This window comes from Schistocerca piceifrons, chromosome X, assembly GCF_021461385.2.
Source record: "Schistocerca piceifrons isolate TAMUIC-IGC-003096 chromosome X, iqSchPice1.1, whole genome shotgun sequence".
Lineage (NCBI taxonomy): Eukaryota > Metazoa > Arthropoda > Insecta > Orthoptera > Acrididae > Schistocerca > Schistocerca piceifrons.
The window spans coordinates 624,770,770-624,791,234 of record NC_060149.1 but is presented as its reverse complement, the minus strand read 5'-3'; the positions used below and the strand labels follow the sequence as shown (position 1 = coordinate 624,791,234).

General features: G+C 45.1%; 1 non-coding gene across 1 annotated transcript; it reads right to left on the bottom strand.

The window, feature by feature from the left end:
• Nucleotides 1-1,118: 1,118 nt before the first annotated feature.
• Nucleotides 1,119-1,193, bottom strand: Trnat-ugu. Its single transcript has one exon. It is a non-coding gene; the product is annotated as a tRNA-Thr (tRNA).
• Between the last annotated feature and the right edge of the window lie 19,272 nt (nucleotides 1,194-20,465).

The window sequence follows — 20,465 nt, the reverse complement described above, 5'->3', positions numbered from 1 at the left end:
ATTTCGGCCTCCTCTAAGCAACACAGTGTTGGCTCTTCTGCCAACACTTCACATTGCTAAGTGTTTGTGTCGATTGAGAATGTCACTCAAAGTCGTTTGAAATAACTGAGAACATTTATTCATCCTGGTTTTATAGGAGTTCAGACGCTGACCAAATACTACACAACAATGTCGTTATGTACGTTTGTGACCACGTAGTTTGAACACTACTTACGAGAAAAAAGCTCGAAATTAACAAAACATGAAGGAAATTATCTGCTTCACAGGTTATTTCTCAGTATTTCTTATGTGTGTGGTCTCAAGTCTATTGGCTTAATTAGCCTCTTTATTCGTGCTTGCAGCATATACCGGTATGCTGCAGCGCGTAATGAGGCTTGCTTTGTTCAACGTAGGTGCACTTTTCTTAGCGAGAAGAATGAAAGAATCGCGATGCCACTCGTTTTGTCTCTTATACGTTTGAAGCTGCACGCAGTTCTTCTTTCTAAGATGTGTATTAAGGACTCATTCAGGTACCCATATACTCATTCGGGCATGTGAGCGCATAAAATTTCCATTTTCAGATTGATTGGATTTTCGTGTTTTTTCCAAGTTTCCTCTCTTTTGAACTGGATTTAACGCCGGTTCTTCTGCTTGAAGCAAACTCAGGGCTCGAACGAGATCAGCTTAGGAAGCCCCTAAATCCTATCCATTTTATTGGAGGAATAAATTATGTGTAATGCACTGTAACCGACGTAATTAAAATAAGGAAGATTTGGGTGTCCTAACACGTCGACGACGTCGTTACATAAAGAGCACAAGCTAGGATTTTGGAAGGATCGGGAAGGAAACCGGCCCTGAAACAAACCATACCGGCATTTGCTTCATGCGATTTGGGGAAACCACGGAAAACCTAACTCTGGAAGTCTGGACGAGGATTTTAACCTCCGTGCTCCCGAATGAGAGTTCTGTGTTATACGAGTGCGCCACTGCGCTCGCTTCATCCATGTGCAATCTCCACGCTTCAGTGTGGAACAACGGGGTGCAGTCTATAAGCCACTGCATTTGAAATGATAATTAAATGGACACCCTAGCTGCAAATAGGCGTTGATGTACTTCATTGGGGACATGTTGAAAATGCGTGCCCCGACCGGGACTCGAACCCGGGATCTCCTGCTTACATGGCAGACGCTCTATCCCTCTGAGCCACCGCGGGCACAGAGGATAGTGCGTCTGCAGGGACTTATCCCATGCACGCTCCCCGTAAGATCCACATTCCCAACATGTCCACATCACTACATTCGTAGTGCGCCTAATAGATGTTTGCCCATCATACTCATTACTCGTGGCAGATTAATCTACCAAGTCCCGTACGAGTTCGGGCATAGCGTGTGCGTTCGCACAAGACGGTCAATGGCCGGGAAGCCAAATTTTAACTATATATGACGGTAGTATCTGTTCCCGAAAGAACAGTTACCGTGGATGACCATGCAGCTTTACTAGAAATGAAATGATAATGAAATGGACACCCTAGCTGCAAACAGGCGTTGATGTACTTCATTGAGGACATGTTGAAAATGTGTGCCCCGACCGGGACTCGAACCCGGGATCTCCTGCTTACATGGCAGCCGCCATTACACGAGTAATGAGTATGATGAGCAAACATCTATTAGGCGCACTACGAATGTAGTGGTGTGGACATGTTGGGAATGTGGATCTCACGGGGAGCGTGCATGGGATAAGTCCCTGCAGACTCAATATCCTCCGTGCCCGCGATGGCTCAGATGGATCAGCCGGCACGGTAGCTCAGCGTGTTCGGTCAGACAGCCGGTTGGCCTCTCTAATAAAAAACTGAGTGGAAGGATCAACCACCGAACTTGAACAGGATGTCTTGCGACGTCCGCAACGACCAAACACAAAAAAAAGAAAAAAAAAAGATGGATAGAGCGTCTGCCATGTAAGCAGGAGATCCCGGGTTCGAGTCCCGGTGGGGGCACACATTTTCAACATGTCCCCAATGAAGTACATCAACGCCTGTTTGCAGCTAGGGTGTCCATTTAATTATCATTTCATTTCTAGTAAAGCTGCATGGTCATCCACGGTAACTGTTCTTTCGGGAACAGATACTACCGTCATACACTCCTGGAAATTGAAATAAGAACACCGTGAATTCATTGTCCCAGGAAGGGGAAACTTTATTGACACATTCCTGGGGTCAGATACATCACATGATCACACTGACAGAACCACAGGCACATAGACACAGGCAACAGAGCATGCACAATGTCGGCACTAGTACAGTGTATATCCACCTTTCGCAGCAATGCAGGCTGCTATTCTTCCATGGAGACGACCGTAGAGATGCTGGATGTAGTCCTGTGGAACGGCTTGCCATGCCATTTCCACCTGGCGCCTCAGTTGGACCAGCGTTCGTGCTGGACGTGCAGACCGCGTGAGACGACGCTTCATCCAGTCCCAAACATGCTCAATGGGGGACAGATCCGGAGATCTTGCTGGCCAGGGTAGTTGACTTACACCTTCTAGAGCACGTTGGGTGGCACGGTATACACGCGGACGTGCATTGTCCTGTTGGAACAGCAAGTTCCCTTGCCGGTCTAGGAATGGTAGAACGATGGGTTCGATGACGGTTTGGATGTACCGTGCACTATTCAGTGTCCCCTCGACGATCACCAGTGGTGTACGGCCAGTGTAGGAGATCGCTCCCCACACCATGATGCCGTGTGTTGGCCCTGTGTGCCTCGGTCGTATGCAGTCCTGATTGTGGCGCTCACCTGCACGGCGCCAAACACGCATACGACCATCATTGGCACCAAGGCAGAAGCGACTCTCATCGCTGAAGACGACACTTCTCCATTCGTCCCTCCATTCACGCCTGTCGCGACACCACTGGAGGCGGGCTGCACGATGTTGGGGCGTGAGCGGAAGACGGCCTAACGGTGTGCGGGACCGTAGCCCAGCTTCATGGAGATGGTTGCGAATGGTCCTCGCCGATACCCCAGGAGCAACAGTGTCCCTAATTTGCTGGGAAGTGGCGGTGCGGTCCCCTACGGCACTGCGTAGGATCCTACGGTCTTGGCGTGCATCCGTGCGTCGCTGCGGTCCGGTCCCAGGTCGACGGGCACGTGCACCTTCCGCCGACCACTGGCGACAACATCGATGTACTGTGGAGACCTCACGCCCCACGTGTTGAGCAATTCGGCGGTACGTCCACCCGGCCTCCCGCATGCCCACTATACGCCCTCGCTCAAAGTCCGTCAACTGCACATACGGTTCACGTCCACGCTGTCGCGGCATGCTACCAGTGTTAAAGACTGCGATGGAGCTCCGTATGCCACGGCAAACTGGCTGACACTGACGGCGGCGGCACACAAATGCTGCGCAGCTAGCGCCATTCGACGGCCAACACCGCGGTTCCTGGTGTGTCCGCTGTGCCGTGCGTGTGATCATTGCTTGTACAGCCCTCTCGCAGTGTCCGGAGCAAGTATGGTGGGTCTGGCACACCGGTGTCAATGTGTTCTTTTTTCCATTTCCAGGAGTGTATATAGCCACTGCATTTGTTTTCGGAAGAAGTGACGTTGACATCTATGTCACACTGATGTAAGATTTCTTTACATTCCTTACATCAAGAAAGGTTGAATCCTCTGATAGGTTATTAAACGGATCCCGGCTCCGTATGCATGCAATCTGTCTTTAACTCAACTAATGCGCCTTCTGCGACTACGTTGCGGTTCCTTCCTTCTTCCAAGGTTTTCTATTATCAAGACATTATTGGTATGTTTTGATGCATTGAATGATAAACCAAAAATCTAGTAATATGTGTACAGTAGTAGAAACCTGCGATTTTGTTCACAGGTAGAACTCGAGTCCAAAAATCTTACTAGGTTCAAATGGCTCTGAGCACTATGGGACTCAACTGCTGAGGTCATTAGTCCCCTAGAACTTAGAACTAGTTAAACCTAACTAACCGAAGGACATCACAAACATCCATGCCCGACGCAGGATTTGAACCTGCGACTGTAGCGGTCTGGCGGTTCCAGACTGCAGCGCCTTTAACCGCACGGCCACTTCGGCCGGCTCTTACTAGGTGCTGTGAGTTTTTGATGCCTTTACTCTTAAATTTTATCTTGCAAGTTAAGAGAACATGATCATCACTTCTTCAATTGATATCAGAGGCAGTGTTCTTGATGAATGAATAGATAAGTTAATCTATTTATTTAGAAGTCTCCGTTGTCCCAGGATAGCGCCGCTCCTTCATGAATTCGATGCCATGGTATTGATTCATGCCTCGAGTACACGTGTATATTTCAAATTTCCATGTACCAATTCTTCCTTATGTGTGATGATTTTAAATTTAATAACAAAGAAAATATTCTGAAAACTTAGTATTAATGTGTAAACCACTTGAATATAACACTGCTTGAATGACAGAAAGGATGCTATTTTGTTTCAGTGGGAGTAGGAACGCAGTGAGCTGATTATTTACTCGTTATATGCGATCTGACGCGCTCCCGGAGTATATGATGCTACCTAGGTCCTCAGGTATACTGCCGCAAGCAATCGTCGGAGGTCCACGATATTTCGGTGAAGAACTGTTCCGCCTTCATCACGTGGTACTGATGGAATGATGGGTTTATGTTGCCTCCCGGAATATATACCTGCGGGTCCAGAATCCTGGCCTCGCTGCTTCAGCACAGTTCTCAGCGGTGGGAGGACGAGTGTGAATACGGGGGGGGTGGGGGGGGGGGGGAACCTCACTTGTATGCCGGCTGCCGTCTGTATCGCATTTCACGCGCGGATGGTGGGCTGCAGTAATGGGCTGTGGCGCTCGTGTTCTCTGTAGCGATCTTCAATAGTACGCATTGTTTGACCGATATTCGTTTTCCCTCATTTACTTGGGCCTTGGTTCCCCTCTGCTTTATTGAGATGCGGATAGCCTTTGACCGCCCGTAACAGAATTCGTATTTTGGCTGCAGGGCGAAACACCGGCGTTAATTTGTGTTTTAGCAGTAAACTACCAATTTTGGATGATACATTACCACCAGTATGAGAGTGATCTTCTTATATCCTACTACTTCTCGGTTTTCGTCTTGCTTGGCGTAATTAAGAGTCTTACGTTGTAGGGCCGTCCTAATCTGTTGGCTGGTGTATCTGTTTTCGCGGAAGACAGACTCCAGATGTTACAGCTCTGCCTTCAGACTTTTTTCATCTAAAATGGTGTATGACCTGTGTGCGGGGGAGTTCAGCTCGCTATTCTTTTGCTAGGGATGGTGGCAGCTGGACGCATTTGGCTATAAATCTGTATGAGTTGGCTTGTGGTAAACACTGTGGGCAAGCGAGCCGTTGAGTCTACGCTGAAGTAGAAAATCTAGGAACGGAAGTTTGCCACCCTCTTCTGTTTCCACGGTAAATTTGATATTTTAATGGGTGAAGTTCAAATGCTCTAAAATATCGCGTAACTTTTTGGGCCATGAGGCCAAATGACAAACGTATCGTCGATATAACAGAAGAAACAAACGAGTCTTATTTCTGCGGTTTTCAGTGATCGCTCTCCGAAGTGCTTCACAAACGTATTAGCTACAACCGGCGAGGAGAGCTGCCCATTGCTACGCCATCGGTCTGCTCATTGTACTGTTCATTGAAAACAAAGTAAGTTGATTTTAGGACATGTCTGAAAAGCTGTGTCAGCTACGGGTCGAATATGTCGCTGATTAATTTTATGGGGTCTTCTAAGGGAAGCCGAGTTAAAAGTGAGACATCAAAGACCACCATGATGTCAGACTCCTGCAGCCTCAGCTCCTTCAGCCGACTTACGAAACCTCCCGAGTTCTATATGTGGTGTGTACACTTTCCTACACAAGAGCTCAGTATACCAGCCAGGTGCTTCGCCAAGAGGAATGTTGCTGCCCCAGTACTACTCACTATTGTACGCATGCCTTCCTTGTATGTTTTTGGCAGGCCATACAGAAGAGGTGGCACAGGAGTCCTCTGGCAAAGTGATTTGGCGACGTCGTCCTCTAGCGTCCCGTTTCTTAACAGAGCGGAGGTACTTTGCTGTACTTCCTTGGTTGTGCCTGCTGGTTTTTCTGGTATGCTTGATAATATAGGGGTACCAGCATTTTTTGCTTTAAGTCCTTCCGTTGGAGGAGAACCGTGGCGTTGCCCTTATCGGCTGGAAGCACACCATTTTGTTTGTCTTCTCTGAGGTTACTAAGTGCTTTCCTTCCTGCTCCGGAAATGTTACTTCGTGGTGGAGCCGAGTTGTTGAGAATTCGGCAGGTTTCGTGAGGAATTTCCTCTACTGTAACACTGGTACTCCTCTGATGGTTTGTTGCGCGGCGCTCAAAATCCAAACGGTGGGATGAGATATACGTCTCGGCGCAACGTGCAGCCCTTTCTCCCTTACTGCCATCTCTGCGTCTTCCAGTGGTTTTCCCGTTAGACTGATTAAATTGCGTTTGTTGGCTGCATCTTCTTGAGACTGCTTAACTGGAAATCGAGAAAAATTGGCAATTTGCCTCTCGGCTGATTTCTTGCGCGTCTAAATCGACTGGACCCAGATGACTCCATCGAACCATTCCCACGAATCTGCAGACAGCATAGAAGACATCCGCAGATGAAGTTTTAAGAGCTCTCTGTCGTTAAAATCGAGCTGTAGTCGAGTGAAGTGGGCCTTTCCCCTGACTGGGGCCAGGTTGGCTCTCCTTTAGATGCGGTTAGTTGCTGTGGTGCTGATGTGATGCACCACTTTGGCGAATGTAGGTATTGCACCTTCATTCCGACATGTTAGCAAAAAGGAGAGGCAGCTGAACAGACGTCCTTTCTGCTTTCGAAGCTTGTCTAACTTCAACCGCCATTTCGTTGACTGTGGACCCAGGGTGCTGCACCGGAGTTGGAGACGGGGTTGCATCGAGTGTGCGTTCATGCTGCGGGTGTACAGCGCGTCATTGGCGTAAAGCGAAAACTCGACGCGCCCCACCTGTGGTATGTCGGCAGTGTACAGTACATACACCATGGCGCCGAGTACCGACCCCTGTGGCGCCTCAACACATATCTGTCGGTCTGCGGACGTACCATCGTCTGCCCAGACGTGGAACGTTCACTCCGCTAGGTAGGATCTGAGGAGGACTGCGTGCGACGTCGGCATGGCGTGTCCAAAGAGTTTGTACAGGCGACCTGCCTTGGATCTTTGGCGGTCTTCGGAATGGCCAAAAATTCCGCTTGTTTCCACGTTTCCGGGTAGCTGCCTGTGCGAAGTGTCTCGTTGAACATGTCACCTATATGCTAGTGTGCTCCTGGTGGGAGGTTCTACAGCGGCTGGTTGTTTATTCCATAGCTGCCTCTGTTTTCCTGGTGTTCAGGGAACAAAGTTGCACCGCGAATTCTTCCTGTTCAATCGGCTCGATTACGTCTTCTTCATTCCTAGCTGCTAGGAATGTAGGGAGCTGCTCGTCGACCTGACGGCTGTGTGTCTCGTCCACGACGTCGGCCACTAGCGTGAAGTTTGCGGCGAATGTGTTGGCAGCACGCTGGCTTAGGCATTTTGCTCACTGAAGTATTCGTTGCCAACTTGTAGTGGTGGTATGAGCTGCAGCCATCGCAAGGGGCTCTTCACGATTTTCCAGGCACGGCTGTCGTCTGGGTTGAGCGTGGACGCTAAGTCTGCCCATTCCCTGTTTCTATGTTTCTCGACAGCTACCTTCATTTCCCATCGCATGCGATTGTCGTGGCGTTTGGTGTCACATAGGTGAGTGAACTGCCTGCCACAGAATAGACGGTTCTTCTCAGTGACAGCTACCAGAATGCGTATCGGTAATGCAGCAAGAACTCTCGTGTTCGCTCCGGTCGTCTCGAGATGGCTGCATTTGCTACTCGTAGTATCCTTTGGTTGAGGAAAGCTACGGCTGCATCGACCCCGCCCACTTGGGGGTTAGCTGCGTCTTCTAGAGACTCTAGTATTTCCGTTGGTAACGCTAGTAGCCCAAGTTCTTGTAACTCGTACACTGGTCTGAAAGGGAGGTGCCGATCACATCCATCTCATAGATGACTGGGACATGGTCAAATGATAAGACGTTCCACGCTTCGGCATACGTCAATTGTCCAGTGCCCTTCAGGAGCGCGAAGTTGATCACGTCCGGTCAGCTTTGTGGAGGGAAGTGGCTGGGGTGAAACGGCCCCAAGCAGACTGGGCCGTTCCGATGGACAGAGAGGGAGAGTCGGCGTCTATTGGCGTAGGTGAGGCGAGAGTTCCATTCTGGGCTTTTTGCGTTGAAATTCCACAAAATAGAAAGTTGTTCCTCGAGTGATGGCAGAGAATTGAAATCTACCTCATGTATTGGTCTGTCGGGCTGCCGACATACCGGCACAACGGGAATCTTCCTGGCGGTGTTGTTGAGGGCCATACCCGTGGCCTCCCACATGGCGAGCTCTGGCAGGTGGACTCGGTGATGTCGCAGCGACCCCTTGACGGTAGCATCAGTAGTTCACTGCTCTCACGCTCACCCAGGCTGTAAGGAATGTTTCCTGCACCAGACAGATGTCAACATCCACGTCCACAAAAATTGGCGAAATTCGCTCAGCTGGGGACACAGTTTTTTCACACTGAACATGCATATCGTCACGCTATGGACATGGGCATTATCCATAATGTTCCTGGATTTTGAAGGCGTTGGCCTGGAGGGCCGTCGTCGCTGCTTCGACGAGTGCCGGAATTTGGCACATGAGCTGGCTCAGTGGTCGCAGGAGCGTATTGAGATCGCTGGCGTCCGTTCCGGCGGTGCGACGTTCTTTTTCACTGGGGTGCAGTCGACTGGCTGCTTCGTGTGCTCTGCACACTGCTATTTGGTTCCTTGCACCATCTGACTTCCGCCCCCTCCTCCTACGGCCTGTGGCCCAGCTGACGGTGCAGGCGTGTTGGTCATGGATGGCGCATTCCCCCTTGCGGCGTGCACAAATCTGCGTCCCTGCTGGACAAGTCTGGTGGTTGTCTTGCGGCGAAAGGCATTTCGGCCCCTGTACAGGGTTATTACAAATGATTCAAGCGATTTCACAGCTCCACAATAACTTTATTAATTGAGATATTTTCACAATGCTTTGCACACACATACAAAAACTGAAAAAGTTTTTTTAGGCATTCACAAATGTTCGATATGTGCCCCTTTAGTGATTCGGCAGACATCAAGCCGATAATCAAGTTCCTCCCACACTCGGCGCAGCATGTCCCCATCAATGAGTTCGAAAGCATCGTTGATGCGAGCTCGTAGTTCTGGCACGTTTCTTGGTAGAGGAGGTTTAAACACTGAATCTTTCACATAACCACACAGAAAGAAATCGCATGGGGTTAAGTCGGGAGAGCGTGGAGGCCATGACATGAATTGCTGATCATTATCTCCAACACGACCGATCCATCGGTTTTCCAGTCTCCTGTTTAAGAAATGCTGAACATCATGATTGAAGTGCGGTGGAGCACCATCCTGTTGAAAGATTAAGTTGGCGCTGTCCGTCTCCAGTTGTGGCATGAGCCAATTTTCCAGCATGTCCAGATACACGTGTCCTGTAACGTTTTTTTCGTAGAAGAAAAAGGGGCTGTAAACTTTAAACCGTGAGATTGCACAAAACACGTTAACTTTTGGTGAATTGCGAATTTGCTGCACGCATGCGTGAGGATTCTCTACCGCCCAGATTCGCACATTGTGTCTGTTCACTTCACCCTTAAGAAAAAATGTTGCTTCATCACTGAAAACAAGTTTCGCACTGAACGCATCCTCTTCCATGAGCTGTTGCAACCGCGTCGAAAATTCAAAGCGTTTGACTTTGTCATCGGGTGTCAGGGCTTGTAGCAATTGTAAACGGTAAGGCTTCTGCTTTAGCCTTTTCCGTAAGATTTTCCAAACCGTCGGCTGTGGTACGTTTAGCTCCCTGCTTGCTTAATTCGTCGACTTCCGCGGGCTACGCGTGAAACTTGCCCGCACGCGTTCAACCGTTCCTTCGCTCACTGCAGGCCGGCCCGTTGATTTCCCCTTACAGAGGCATCCAGAAGCTTTAAACTGCGCATACCATCGCCGAATGGAGTTAGCAGTTGGTGGATCTTTGTTGAACTTCGTCCTGAAGTGTCGTTCCACTGTTATGACTGACTGATGTGAGTGCATTTCAAACACGACATACGCTTTCTCAGCTCCTGTCGCCATTTTGTCTCACTGCGCTCTCGAGTGCTCTGGCGGCAGAAACCTGAAGTGCGGCTTCAGCCGAACAAAACTTTATGAGTTTTTCTACGTATCTGTAGTGTGTCGTGACCATATGTCAATGAATGGAGCTACAGTTAATTTATGAAATCGCTTCAATCATTTGTAATAGCCCTGTAGTTAGGACATGTGGTTCTTCACAGTTGCAGCAAGTCGTCTGGTCTTCTTTCTCCTTGTTGCACTCCCTGATTTGGTGCGGTCCGGCGCACTTCGCGTACGGGCTGGCGTGTTACGGTAACGTGCAAACATCATCCATGCCTTGATAGGAGTATCACTGGGCTCTCCTACCTTTTGCACGAAGGGACTCAACCTTCACCGAAAAGTCTCCACCTCGAAAATTGTTCGAGTTTCGATGTTGTAGACCAGGACAACCAGGAACAGAGGCATGTTCTTGTGTGTTCCAGACGACTTGACTTCGACGGTAGATCGGGAAGGGAAGCCCTGAGCTGCGAGCTGCTGCTTTAGGAACTCCGGTACCTTCTTGATTGGAAAGTGCAAAAAGGCCACCTTCAGCTTCTTCTGCGGCTCAGCATTGTGGGTGAGGCAATGCCGTTTCCCTTCTTCCACAAGTTTCATGAGCTTTCGGTAATCAGTGATACTCTCCAGTTGGACCTGGTACAGGTCGGGGCCTCCCTTGCAAACACCACGGGGGTTTGGCGACGGAGTGTATCTTCTTATGGAAGGGCGCATAGCCTTCTGAGCCGGCCGGAGTGGCCGTGCGGTTATAGGCGCTACAGTCTGGAACCGCGTGACCGCTACGGTCGCAGGTTCGAATCCTGCCTCAGGCATGGATGTGTGTGATGTCCTTAGGTTAGTTAGGTTTAAGTAGTTCTAAGTTCTAGGGGACTGATGACCTCAGAAATTAAGTCCCATAGTGCTCAGAGCCATAGCCTTCTGACCACAAGATGGTGATCGCTGGTGGGCGAGGCGGTGTCTTTAACTGTGGCAGAGTCGTCCCGTCGTCTTCAGCTGCCTCCGTCATGTTACCATACCCTTTCGCAGTCTTCACACCAGCCGGTCACACTCGCTGGAGCTCAATGGCTGTGGCACTATCCTTTCGAACTGGAACTATGAAGGCGTCTTCATCGGATTGACGCTGGGATGTGCCACCTCTCTTTTTAACCCTCTTCTTCTAGCCGGTCGCTGTGGCCGAGCGCTTCTAATCGCTTCAGTCCGCATTTACGCTGCTGCTACGGTCGCAGGATCCAATCCTGCCTCGGGCATGGATGTGTGTGATGTCCTTAGGTTAGTTAGGTTTAAGTAGTTCTAAGTCTAGAGGACTGATGACCTCAGATGTTAAGTCCCATAGTGCTTAAAACCATTTGAACCATTTAGCCCTCTTCTTCTGCTGCTTCGGCCTGCCGGGCTGGGTGGGGGAGGATTCCTCTATGGCTGCGGCATTGCGCTTCCGCGAGGTTTGGGACACCTCCATGTCCTCGCCCGCAGTGGGCGGGTTCATTCCACCTTTCTTCAGAGAGACTGCCCCTGCCGCACCGGCTAAGATTGTGGCTATTGCGGCTGTACCATATGATAATGGTGAAACGATTCTTCTCCGAAAAATCGTGGACCTTCGACAGTTGCATCCAGCAGTACACCAAGTAACCTTGGAAGTATTTTCACGTTGACTGCTGCGAGGCCGCTGGCAGCTGCAGCACATCCATACATCTGACATAGTGGCCTGGCCTAGTGATGGAACATGGCTATGTGTGCGGCAATCAATGCGTGAACAAACTGTAATCTAGAGAACATGTGTATTGGCTGTCATTTCATTTGTATACGAGACAACAATATCTGTTACGCAATTATCTGCTGAATTAATATAATTACAATAATACACTCTGTAGTCCTTTTTGTATCATTAGCAGCCCATGAACTGAGGACTATGTCGATAAGCTAGATTATTCACATTGATGCCAAATACAAAGCATGTCGTTTTCACATTGTATATGAGGTGTATTTAGCAAACAGTGGTGCATGATTTAACCACAAAGAGAGCAACGTTGAACCTACCATATAAAATGGAAAATATTGTTTACAATACGACGTACATGAAGTGTTAAAAAATAGGGGAAGAATTAATCTTGAACCCGCACTTCCTACCCACATTGTGCGATTGGTATCACTAAACTATGAGCGGATAGAGTAGAGTGATACTTCTAGCGGAAGACAAAACTTCCTTCAAGCACTGATTCATCTTATAGGGTTGCCAGATAGTGCATATGTCCCGATTTAGAATTCTGAGAGGCGGCCAGTGTAACTGCCTTCTTAAGCGACTGACTCGGACTTGGTTTCCGTGATGGCCAGGCGGTGGCCAGGTTTTATGTTATCGGAGATTTGTAGTTTCTTATATTTACTGTGGGTGGAGTTTGGAACTCAAATATCAGTCGCACAAAGCAGCTCAGTTCAACTCTGGAATATTCTCGAGAAAACCGACTTTGAAGTTTTGAGAGGGTTTTTCAACGGGCAGCATGGCTCTGTGTAAAATGCTTGCCAGCCTTGTGGGTGGTATGTGTTCGTTTCCCAGCTGTGGTAAATTCTTAACCGAATCTGCATGTTCTACTACCATTTCTGGGATGAGTATAGTGCATAAATATAAGAAAGTATAATTTGCAATGTCTTTTTTAAATTTACTTTATATTTTTTAAAAATCTTTTATAAAAATTAAAGGGGCACTAAGTCAGAATTTATATTTTCAATGGAAACTGGATTTTTGTAAGCGATGTGTAATCATAAATAAGAAGACACCCATTTTTCATAAAAATGACAAATAGATATTTGTTAAGCTTCATATATTTCATAAATTGTATCTATAAATAACGTAGGTAGTCGAGTCAAGGGAAAAATGGAAAAGATAGTGACTGAACGAGACTCGATCCGGCGAACCAGCCATATCAGTCTTGAACGCAGTTGACAAATACATCTTTATGTATTTTACGCTTCACGGAAATGCTCATGGAATATCCACCTATGTTTAAAAATTTGCATCAGCTAAGAATGGGATCCAGGTCACCCACTTTACAAACACTTTACCACAGGACCAATCTGCCTGTCGAAAAATCTAACTTAATTTAGCGTCCTAAAGGAAGTCGGAAAATTTCAAAGTCGATTTTCTCGTAAGCTTTTGAGAGTTGCATCTAACAACTTTGCGCGACTGATATTTGACCTCTAAACTTAACGTACAACAAATATAAAAAATTACAAAGTTCCAGTAGCCGTTTGGTCTCTTTTTCAGTTCGTGCCTCAGCAATGCGCGTATGTGCAGTATTTACCAAGTAGTTCACTTACATTTGATAATATTGATTTTTAAGCTACTGTGAAATATTTACAGATTTGCAGGATTCCGGACGTCGCAATTTTATTTTTTATTAACGGATTTGCTGGAATAATTATAATGTTTTCCCACGTTCACTTCCCCTTACTGTTCCATTTCACTTGTAACTTAGCTTAATGCTGTGTTATCCTTTTGTTTCTTTTCTATCCCGTCTCCCACTACCTTCTTTACTCCACCTTCATCTTCTGTTTCTACATTCTTTCAATTAGCCCTTCCTCTTTACTGGCGCTTTCCCTTTGTATATTTCCCCTCTTTTTCTACTCCGCATGCATTTCCACATCGAAGAGAAAAGCTACTACTGAATCTTTAATAACCTCGCTCTGGTGTCTCACGTAGTGTATCTTGGTAGTCCTCATAAAACACTCACTTGCAATAGTTCCCAGTTACAGGAGTCAAGGCGATTTTCAGCGTCTTACAAACAGCAACTAATTCGTCCTGTGCTCGAGAACAGCGTTCGCAGCTGGGTTGCTCTGAGGCTGCTTTATGGCTGGCGTAATTTTTTTCAGAGCAGCTAACAATTAAGATGAAACTAAATTTAATGAGTCGTTTATAATTTTCTGCGCCTGTCATTTTTTAAAAAATGTAAGGTCATCGAAGTTATGTTCATAACAAACTCGAAAATAGGGGATATCTACGACAAATGTTGATAGGGGAAACTAAATTCAACACAGTGTGATCGTGCAGAACATATATTATGCCACAGCTGTCAAATTCGTAAGAGCTACATTTACATTGTTATCGTACAGTTTAAAAAATTCCTCTAGTCAACGAGCGGAAAAAAGGTAGAAATATTGCACTGATTACGTAAAAACCCAATGATGTGACAACCTGCACAAAGTAAAAGCTCTGGATCGTGACTTACATAGTCAGTCACGTAGCCGTGCGGTATCAGTGAGAAATCAGCTTAGATGTTGTCCATTAGCGAGGCATGCGAACAACTATGTAAAACCCGGTGTACAAAGGCAGCCCAGTAAAAGGTAACGTTGCTACTGAGAAAAACCAGTGTGGCAGTTTAAAATTATAATTACGCTTCTGGGATATGCACAGTCACTAAGGGCGTTATCAGTCCCAGTACTCTTGATCTTTCATTATCCAGCAGTTTACTTGGGTGATTAACCATCGACTGACGTCTGCTAGCAGTACTACGAGGCAGCTTCAAATCTACCGTATATCGAACAATGCAGACTTGCTTCCACTTGTGAAGAGCCATTGCTCTGCTTGGCACGCTATTGATGCTCCGTTCCACTGTTCATTATGTTTGATTAGGAGACTTGTTACCTCTGAGTGCAAGAGAGACTGGTATCGCCTGCAGTGTAGGTCATCAACATTCAGTCGTTCAGTCGGTATGTATGGGATCAGCGTATGCGTATAATCGCCGTAACGTGGACTTGCCGGCACGGTATCCTGCGCATCTCGAAACCTCCCCCTTGCTAATCAGCCTACTAGATTTCGATATAATCCGGCGTGATCGCGCATGCTTTACTAAATTTTACAGTAAGTAAGTCTGTCGTTACCGAAGGAAAATAGTATCAGTTAGTAGAAGGAAAGCGTGCAACAGTCTTGTCTCATGGAAAAATCTATTCTAAACTTAATCTAAGTAGTGATCATAATTCTGAAATGGGTGGAAATTCAGTGCAATCGCTCACGAACCACACAGGATGGAAAACGGTACCACGTAATATTAAAAAATAAATTCTGATAATACACGAAATTCTGATTAGGAAAAAAGGAGGTAATTAAACGGTCGCCAATTAATTAGGGCAATGAGTCTTCAGAGTCTTAAGAAAGGTAATGGCAAAGAAAATCAAGCAAATAATCACTGCCGTGCAACAGAATGTTGTTATGCTTTTCCAAAACACAGTTCACGTGAAAATAAGTGAATCAGAAAACAATGAGTTTGTAGTTGCTTATTCTGAAATACTGAATTGTGAAAGAAAAGTGAAGTTGCTGGTTAAATAAATGACTGGCTGTAACTGAAACATTGTTGTGTAAAAAACGACTTTCAGTAACCTCCGTGTAACGTAAATTTAGAAAAAAACTAAGCAATTTACTTTTGATTATTGAAAGATTGAATTGAATTTACTTTATGCAACTGAGCAGCTGATTTTGCTTTTAATATAACAACAACAAAATGCATACCAAGCCAGCAGAAGTCACTGGCTAAGCTAAATACAGAATAAATGAAATTGCGCGACCCTAATTTGTGTTCCATCTTTAGTTATTAGTTTTGCCAGTGAAATTTTACGTTACTTTAAGCGAGTGAAGCTAATAATCGACTTTGAAAATTAGTTAAGCCTGTGTTATGGACTAATGAGGCAGCAAAATTTTGACTGAAACAGGTCATAGCATACAAACAAAACTGGCTGTAAATAGTTAATCAATTTTCATATTGTTGTAACAGTCGGTGATTGCACGGAAAGGAATTGGACTATGCTTGATAACAATGTCTTAGGACAATGACAACACAGGTGCACTACATGTTTTGACTATTGCAGGCTATTATTGAAGAAAACTGTTAAATTTTGTAAAAGAAATGTCACTGGGTAGTGCCTGTACAACATTAGTTAACAGTCTAATGATGTTGTAGCTCTGCTGACGACGTAGAAGGTAGCCGACAACAATACTGACCTGCTACTGTTGCTGCTTCTAGTTGAGTACCACGAGTCATCTCCAGATCCACGGATAGTTACAGGACATGCAACAGTTACAATTGCAACTTCCTCCGCCGGTCCACTCCTCCAGAGCTCTCAATACTCGCAGGTTAACAAAGTAGGTGCGCCTACACTGGTGCGATCATAGCTGACACCGCGTCTGCGGGTGCGCCGAACGAACACTTCTGCACTCCTTCGTGATTTGAGCTGCTCTGCTCCCTCTCCGCTCGCAGCGCGACAGAGATTCTCCATACGCAAATATAAACAACGGCAGATCTACTGCCATTTCGTTGGTGTTATCAATACGTTTAAACAACGTTCCCTTGGCTATTACTCAACAATTTACAGTAATTACTTTATAATGGCAATCAGTTACATACATTCACAAATAAATAAACTGTTAAATCCATTACATATTAAATATAATTTCTGTAATAAAGTGTACAAATTCAGTATTAGCAATACAGTACAAGTTATCAACAGATATTAAATGGCGAACAATTTTGGATGGTGCAGAATGGATTTTATTAGCATTTTCGGTGTTACCTGTGCCCCACATTCCATGAGCGCTTTCCTGAAGGGAAACAGAGTCAGGGAATGTCCGAAATAATACAAAAGGGAATGCAAATGCGTAAATGCATTCAGTTCTGTCCACATAAATTTTGTTAATCACTCACTAAGCTTCACATTAATTATCATAATTATATGTCGGCACGTAATTAGGTTGACAACACTGTATCATTATAACTCACATCACCATATTTTACCATAACATATTTTAAACAACAAAATTGCATCTTTCAAAAAATCATTACGTGTGAAATGAAAATTTTATGTCAGTACTGTAGAAGAAAACGTAAGTAACATAGTTAAAGGTACACGAAAGGATAAGAAACAAGGTAAGAAATCGCTACTTACAAGATTTACCTTGCATAATATTTCATAAACATCTTAATCTTTAACTGATTGCTTTTCTTATTATGAGAGTTCATGTGTTTCAAGCAGGCGTCTATATAAAATTTACGTATTTACAACAAAGCTTTACACTAGTTGAGCTGAAAAGCAAAACGTCGCTTTCCGCACGCGTATTTACAAAGGACACGGCAGCGTTCTTAGAACCGACAGCCGTTCAGTCAAGATATGGCATTCTTGCGTGTGCTACAGCAGCACGCTTCTTCTCTCCATTTATTTGTGCAGTGGGATTCCAGAACGTCCACCTGGCTTGCATTCTTTGAAAACTCACTCCTGAGTAATCACAAGGAGTTCTTTTACCCCTACCACAGTGTATAAAGGAACACTGTCCATATTAACGCGCATACACAGTCCAGAAACTTATGCATTGTCTGAGTGCATCGGGATTCACTTAAATAATAAATGGTATATAATAATTTTTACAACGTATTATTTACAAAATTACAAATGGTACATATACCAGAGTGAGGTTTATATACATTGGTCATGGTCTGGGTTTTTCTTTTATTTGTTACTTACAGTGTTACGCTGTCAAAACATAAATTACATTGTTACATACACCTAACAGCTTGCCAGAATTAGCAAAAACTAACGAGTAAGCGTTAGTGTGAGGTGTACTAACAACCTTAATTAATCCATTATAAGTGATTTAAAATTATGAAATCTCATTATCAATCTGGCTCGTATTCTCGTTCGCTTTAACGAGAACGAGGTCGCCTATTACAAATATAGAAAACAGCACTTTCGCGTCATGACGCCGTATTCGCGCTTCGCCTTTCTTTCTCCTGATGTCTCGTAAAAGTTCTTTCTTCACCTCAATGCCAATAATATCTCTTGGAGGGAAATCAATTACCTCTCCCACCAAACAATTAGCCTTATGGTCTAATAGGATTTCCTCCGGAATGAATCCTGTAGATTCGTGCGTCAAAGCATTCATAATCTTTTCAAAAGCCTTTATATATTTGCTCCAAGCCCTGTATTGTGATGACCATACGTTGGAAAAAGTCGTCCCAGCTTACGCATGTATCGCTCCGCTGGACTTCAGGCCGGGCAGTAGGCCACGATGTGTATCAGTTCAACCCCGTTCCTTTCCATACCTTTATTCCATAATTTGCAAGTAAATTGTGCCCATTATCGGACAAAATCGCTTTTGATTTACCAATGTGAACGACGTAGTCGTTTCCAAGTTTGTTATAAATCTCTTTGGCTGTTGCCTTTCTTATCGGATATAACTTAATAAACTTCGAAGAGACTTCCAGGACTACTAATATGTAGGCGAAATTACTTGAGGTCTTTGGCAAGGGGCCATAGAAGTCCGTGCACACTAACTCTAGTACATTATCAGGTATTGTGCTCTGCATAGGACTAGATTTTGTGCTGTTGATCACTTTCACCCTCTGACACCTATCGCAAGTCTTTCTCTTTAACATGTTGTTAAAATACACAACTTCAGCTATTCTCTCTGTACATTTCTTTGGTCAGCGATGACCATAGGCTAAGTAATAATAGTCTACTACTTCTGTGCTGTACTTGGTGGGCTAAAACACCCGCCAAGTGTCGCTATCCTCATCTTTGCGTATATACATGATGTTGTTGTACATCTCGTATTATTTTCTCAACTTTCCTGCGGCTTTATTCCTTTCGTCATACTTGGTCTTCACTATTTTCAATCATTCGTCCTTGCTTTGATGACGACGCACCTTTTTACAAATACTCTCTATCTTCTTTCTTCCTTCTACGTCTTGAATGTGGTAAAATTTCATTACTCCTTCAGATTCGTTTTTGCGTAACAAGTTATCAGACACATCAAGGTCATTCTTTAAAAATCCGTCCGGTTCCAACAGCGATAGGAGTTTATCTGGTGGTTTTTATATTTTCTGTTCTTGGACATTTATGATTTCTGTCTTCCTGTTCTGCGGTTGTTGAAGCCGTTTTTACCCCAACAATGTAACTTTTTCATCAATTTCCTCGATTAACCAACCTTGTATTACCAATAGTTCGCTAACTGTCAAGTCAGGCCAATTTTCTTCGGAAAGATTGTTATCATATTCCAAATTGCTTGGAGAAATGTGCTCTGTTTCTAATTCATCTCCAGAGCTCACGCGACACATACCGCTTACGTGTGACTGTATGACGTCAGCCTTAACCTCGTAGATGCCGTTATCTACGTGCCTTTCAATTATTCGTACCCTGTCATCATCGGCAAATTCGTCTTTTCCCCCTTCAGAAATTTGGCCTCGGCTTTCCTTAGAACCAGCGTCATTGGAGTGAGCTACTTTTATTACTACAACATTTGGTCAGGCCTACCTCTTCGGGATAGAGCTTTCCGTTTCTTCATTACCGCTAATTTTTTGTGGGTTCAGAAGGGTTAAATGTTGTCCGCTTTCCCCAATAGCGCACCTCCCATATCATCCTCTGTACTTCTCCAGTCGTATATCCGACCGAACTGACATAGCCACACCTCGTCTTCCGCGATGCCCTGTGCGATAAAGGAAGTTTTATACGATATCAGGTTTTTTAATTACACCGGCGAATCAGTGTATTGGAGCCTGCTGTATCATTCTTGCTGTAACAGCAGCCGCCTCTTCCTTGATGACCGATACTCTAGTTTCATCGTTATTACAGACAGTGATCGCTTTGTCGACTGGCGTTTCAAATACGTTTATTGTTACCTCGAATGCTTTACTCGCTCTGAATACTTGCACATTCTTCCGTCGCCATGGTTATTGTTATTATGGTTGTTGCCGTTGTGGTACTTGTTGTCGTCTACATTTTCTAAGAGTTCAGTAATTGTTCTGTAACTACTGACTATGTACCTTATAACCCTTCCTCTATTATTGTAATTTAGTTTGCTTTTACCTAAGTAACAGAAAGCCTGTATCTATGTTGGCACGTATAACCCTCTTACTGAAATTTAGCTTAGTTTCCAGATAAAGTACACAATAGGAGGATAGGCCTGTTAATAGGAAAAGCTAACCAACAGTTACCCTTTTTACAGGACTTGACCGCATGTTATGTCTAATGGATAGGTAAATCCGGCTATTGACTCCTTTTCCTAAGATGTTTCCCAACAGTTAGATAGAAACGCAGTATGAATAATATTATACTAAAGCTAGGACAACTCAGTTCCAAGTTCATTTAGTGGTTTAAAACATTTACCAATGGTCGTCAACCTATCCAGGCAATGTAACAGTGAAGTATTGGAATAGCAGAAGTATGAATTTGGCCTATTTTCTTACTACAGTTTAAGTTGCTTCATCAAATAAATATTACTCC